This window comes from Mus caroli, unplaced genomic scaffold, assembly GCF_978045245.1.
Source record: "Mus caroli unplaced genomic scaffold, Mus_caroli_1 scaffold_3, whole genome shotgun sequence".
NCBI classification, from domain to species: Eukaryota; Metazoa; Chordata; class Mammalia; order Rodentia; family Muridae; genus Mus; species Mus caroli.
Genome location: NW_028227258.1, coordinates 37245783 through 37251886, shown reverse-complemented (window position 1 = coordinate 37251886; position 6104 = coordinate 37245783).

The following is a 6104-nucleotide window of genomic DNA, read 5'->3' as shown; positions in this document are numbered from 1 at the left end:
ATGAATGATCTTTATTTATGTATCTATCTATGCCTTGTTCTGCATCCATATCTCCTTCCTCCAAGTTACTCTCCTACATCCCAGCTACACAGAAATCCACCATCAGGGGTTTTGTTATCTCTTACACAGCGGGGAAAGGGCTAAGGTGAGCATTTTATTGTTCAGATAATCAGGGTGCTTGCTAAAGTCTGCTAATCTCAGCACAAGCCTTTGTGTTCTTAGCATCTCTGAGCAAGATTGAGATATAGACTGCTCATAATCACCAATCATATTCGAGCCAGTTAATCATTTGTCAAAAGGTTTCTTTGGAGTTTCTTTTGATTATTCTCAAGTGGCCAAACTAACCCTCTGTAGAAATAAATCCCTTTAAAAAAAATAGAGCTACATTTCTATGTATATACACAGATACACACACACACACACACACCCTTCCTCACTAGCAATATAACTATTATTTAGATTTTTGGGTTTTTTATTATTGTTTAGTTTCTAACTAAAAAAGATTTTTAAAAATTTTAGTGTTCACTAGCTACAGCTGCATCATTTGAAGAGCTGCTTTTCAGGCCAGTTCCGTGATAGACTCCAGCCCCAGCCTGCAGAGCTCCCTGGTGTGTTGGCTTTCCGGGGCAGGAACAACTGGGACGGGAAGGAAGAAGCACTGTCAGGCCACCAGCTCTGCTCTAACCTGATCTAGCATGGGGAACACACACATTTGTGTGCAAGCTGGCTTGACTGGGGCTATCTCTCCAACAAGTCTGCTTGGGGAGTTCTCAGAGACAGAGATGCACATTGAAAGAAAGGAAGCTTCAAACGGTACAAATGTATACCCGCTGAACTCACTACATTATGGGATATTTATATAAAATACCACACAGACATTAAAATTATTTATAAACAGTTCCACTAAAGTAGTGTATTTTAACATTTATTGTGCGTATGTGTCTATATACATAGCTGTGTGTGAGCCTGCTCCTGTGCTGTGTTCGGCACATGTGTGGAAGTCAGAGGACAAACTGTGTCCAGCCCTTACATGACTCTTTGGGAGCTGAGCTCAGGCCGTGAGGCTTGGACCGAAAGCACTTTTACCCACTGAGCTGCCTCCCCGGCCCCAAATCGGCATATTGCTAAATGGAAAAAGTAGATGTCAGCACACTAGATACAGACTTAGAAAACATTTATCAGAAGGGATGAGACTGCATTGTTACACGATGCTGATAAAAATGGCTCCCAGCATAGTGAAAACCAGTTCTACCTGACTTAGCTGTCCTTACGTTTCTATATGTTCTGGCTTTGCTGAGAAAGGGCCTCTCTCTGATGGTTTTATGGTCAAGAGAGGTGGAAAACACAGTACGAGTGTTCTGGGAAATGTTTCCAGGAGACATTAGACAGGTTCGCCATCCACACAGCCCATTTGGCTGAGAGGCAGGGTGGCGCGCTTGTAAACAGCACGGTAACCTCACGTCCCTCTGCGCCGCACCTGTGTCCGCCCTTGTGACAGGTGTCCTCTGTGAGCTCCAGAGAGGCTGCGACTTGGTCGTCGACTCTGGCACACATGCCCTTTCTCCTTGTGCACTTTGGTCACTGAGGCTGCTGATGCACTTGTGCCTGGCCTCTGAGAGGTTAATTAGCTTCAGATTAGGAAATGTTTATTTTAGATGACTTGAGTTACCAGCATGATCTTCTGTAACAGGTGGCAGAGTCTACAGGAGTTGGTGGGGAAACAAATTTTGGACTTTTCTGTTTTCCTCGGGCCTCATAAAGATTCTCAAAATGTTATCTTTTTTTTTCCCCGAGACAGGGTTTCTCTGTGTAGCCCTGGCTGACCTGGAACTCACTTTGTAGACCAGGCTGGCCTCGAACTTAGAAATCTGCCTACCTCTGCCTCCCAAGTGCTGGGATTAAAGGCGTGTGCCACCACCACCCAGCAAAATGTTATCTTTAAAAGAAGTAGAATTGTTATTTGATTCCACGCCATGAAGTTCCATATAGCAAGAATACCAGGCCTCTAACAATGTGTTAGCATTTCATACAGCTGTGAAGAACACTGTAAGATGTACATTGCTGCAAAGTCAAACCATGTTCTTTAAAAAAAAAAAAATCTGGATCCCTTAGGTCATTAAATTAACTAGGAAAAAAGATACTGTGATTTGAACAACATGATTTTTCTAATCCTCATTTCTTGACCATTGAATTATATAACACATGAGAAGATGTATTAACACAACAAATATAAACAAGGAAAAAGTCTTTTCTAAGTTAGAAGCAAGACTTAATAAAGATAGGCTTACTTCAAAGTATGAGAGGAATAAAATTCACAGGAAAAGCTGCAGAGCTAATACAATTAGCATATAAATACAATGAAGGAAGGAGAAATACTCTTCAAAGAATGTCTTAGGGTAGTTTTTTTATGAAGTATTCATAAGATCTTTACAGTTGTAGAAACAGATTAAACTTGAAGAAATGGGAAAGAAGTTTCAGTTTGTACCAGGCCCGGGACAATGTGGGCATGGGACCAAACAATGCCGTTGGGAAAGACAGGCCTTGTTACGTGTGAAGACCACCCCCTCCTTCATGTTTTCTTCCTTGGTGGCCCCTGGTATCCTGATAAAGCAGCCCTTCCACAGCTGTAGACAATTAACCTTAATTTGCAAACACTCAAATCTGAACTCACAATTGCTCTCATGTGATCTGGAAGGTTTTGAGGAAGGTAAGAGATTCAAGAAGTTGGGGGGTCGGAGGGAGAGGTATATGTGTGCAAGAGGCTCTGATAAATTCATCAAGAATATATCCCAGAGCAGGCACTTCTCAGCTGCCTTAATGCTACTACTGCTATGAATCACATTGTATGTATCAGGTACACAGGATATCTGATGTGTGCAGGTAATGACCCACAGGTTGAGAACCACAGCCCTGGAGACGTGCAGACAAGCTAGTCTGATGGAAGCAATTTGCCAGTTGGGGTTCCACCTTCCCAGATAACTAGTTTGTGTCAAGTTGACAAAAACCAGCTCAGCATATAACCTATGTGGCTTCTTAAAGGCCACATTCTCTGATACCACCACACAGGCAATTAGATTTCAACAGGAACTTGGAAGAAGAAACATATTCAAGCCACAATAACCCCTGCTAAACGTTGTCACACAGTTTTGAATCACAGAGAGTCCAATTGCAAATAATTTTTGAAGTGGTCCAAGAACACAGATTCTGAAGTGGACTTGGGGATCTGTAACAGCAGCCAGCCAGAAAGCAAACAAAATAACTTCACTAGAGAGAATAGCAATGGCAAAACTCTTGTGGTAGATAGGGACAGAAAACCAACAGAAGGGAGTGAACTTATGGTCTAGTATCCTAGCTGTTTATGAGGTCAGACTGATCAGAACAAGAAATTCCCAAGTCTATTGCTGCATTCTTTTTTTTTTCTTTTTTTTTAATTAGGTATTTTCTTCATTTACATTTCCAATGCTATCCCAAAAGTCCCCCATACCCTCCCCCACCACCCACTCCCCTACCCACCCACTCCCACTTCTTGGCCCTGGCGTTCCCCTGTACTGAGGCATATAAAGTTTGCAAGACCAAGGGGCCTCTCTTTCTAGTGATGGCCGACTAGGCCATCTTCTGATTCATATGCAGCTAGAGTCAAGAGCTCCAGGGGTACTGGTTAGTTCATAATGTTGTTCCACCCATAGGGTTGCAGATCCCTTTAGCTCCTTGGGTACTTTCTCTAGCTCCTCCATTGGGAGCCCTGTGATCCATCCACTAGCTGACTGTGAGCATCAACTTCTGTGTTTGCCAGGCCCCGGCATAGTCTCACAAGAGATATTGCTGCATTCTCTCTGCACACTGAAGGAAGACAATGAAATGCAGAATTGATGGCGGCTGTGCTTGAGTGTGAGCAGCAGAGGCCTCCTGGGAAGCCTAAACATAAAACCAAAACCAAAGCGAAACAAAACTAAGGACTTGCCACCAAGACTTTTGTAGACAGCAGAGCTCCAAACACCAGATCCCCATTGTGACAAGTTTAGCCTTTGTCAGGACCCTGGTCAGGAGGGATAGAGGCATCCTATGGCCTAAGTTGGAACTATCTAATCTGTTTGCACCCAAACTTTGAAAGTCATCAATGTATGGTACTGCTGAGGGTATTGTGTTGACTTAAGTGATAAGACAGACAGAATGGGTGACAGAAACATTGCTGTCCTTGAAATGTTCTGTGGTGATGATCTCTTGAAAGTGAGAGTCCAGGACATGCTGGAGAGAACTCATCTTCCTGGTAGAAGTAGACCTAAGATTCTGGTGAAGTAAGTAGAAGCCTGATAGCAGCGTTTACCCATCAGAACAAACATCAAGGTTGAAGTGGCTGATGGGAAACACAACTGTGGCCATGACTGATGGCTGACAAACACAATACTCCCAGAGGCAAGACAGGCAAACACTGTGGTTCCCCACTCACGAAGTCGGGTACTAGAACCACTTTTAGAGATCTTAAGGGTATGAGAGTGATGACCCATATGGTATCCCCATCTAATTCATCAGGTTGGCCGCTACAGAAACCGAAAGGTCCTGGGGAATGACAGTCAACTAAAACAAAGCATCACCCCAAGAAGTCAACAAGGAAGTATATAAAACGTGGTACATGGAAGAGTATAAGTATATAACACATGATTCATGAAATAGTATACATTTATAGTCTTTCTTGAGAATTTTAACTCTCACATCCAAAGGACCTAGAAATTACATGCCTTAAATATTCTTTTTTTATCTATATTTTCATTTTATGTGTATTGTTATTTTGCATGTATGTCTGTGTGAGGGCATCAAATCACTTGTACCTGGATTACAGACAGTTTTAAGTGCCTTAAGCAGCAGGGGGTCTTCTTGGGATCAGTGCTTTTCTTTGATCAGATTGGCCTTCTAGACAAATATGGTTTTTACAAGCCAGTGGGGACTCATCTGAAAAGAAGAAACACTCTTCCAACAGAATGATTAAGAAAGCAGCATGATCTGAAACATAATCCTATCCAGTTTGTGCATCTACTTTTACAGTGTACGAGTCAGGTTTACATAGCAAATGTTTGGTAATTGTGGCTCCAGGGTTTATATGCCACAGGCTAAGACAACTTCTTGGACTGTTTTTAAACTTACCATAAGGTTAAATGGAGTGAGCACTAGCTCTGGCAATGGTCGGTGATGTTTTGAAGGAACAGCATGGGACTTTTTTGGCTAATGACTCCTTAGATTTAACTCACTCCTGGCACTGGCGTCTGACTTGGTGGTATAAGATATCTAGCTGGGCATTGTCTTTCACATTATTTGGTGATTCCATTTAAATTCCTTTTAGATGTGTGTCTTAGTCAGGGTTTCTATTCCTGGACAAAACATCATGACCAAGAAGCAAGTTGGGGAGGAAAGGGTTTATTCAGCTTACATTTTCCACATTGCTTTTCATCACCAAAGGAAGTCAGGACTGGAACTCAAGCAGGTCAGGAAGCAGGAGCTGATGCAGAGGCCATGGAGGGATGTTCTTTTCCCCTGGCTTGCTCAGCCTGCTCTCTTATAGAATCCAAGACTACCAGCCCAGAGATGGTCCCACCCACAAGGGGCCTCTCCCCCTTGATCACTAATTGAGAAAATGCCCCACAGCTGGATCTCATGGAGGCATTTCCCCAACTGAAGCTCCTTTCTCTGTGATAACTCCAGCCTGTGTCAAGTTGACATAAAACTAGCCGGTACAATATGTATATATTTTATAACACATTTAGAGTAGCAGATTTTGATATGGCTTTTCAAAAGGTCTTTAGTGTTTTTTTTTTTTCCCTCCCCACAGTCCCTTCTTCACCCTGCCTTCCCTCCCTCTTCTCCACTTCATCCTGCTATTCTTGTTACCTCTCTGTCTCTTTACAACACTATACTCTAAGTCGCCTTCCTGGAAGATGCCCCTCCTCCTCATCCCAGACCCAGCCCTCATCCCTTACAGCTCTCGGTCCCTTTCCAGCTTCCTAACCTCTGCAGTTGTTCAGATTAAAGCGCACACACATCTAAAACCTAATGCCTAACATCAGCATATGAGAGAAAATATGCAATTCTTGTCTTTTGTGTGCATTACATCA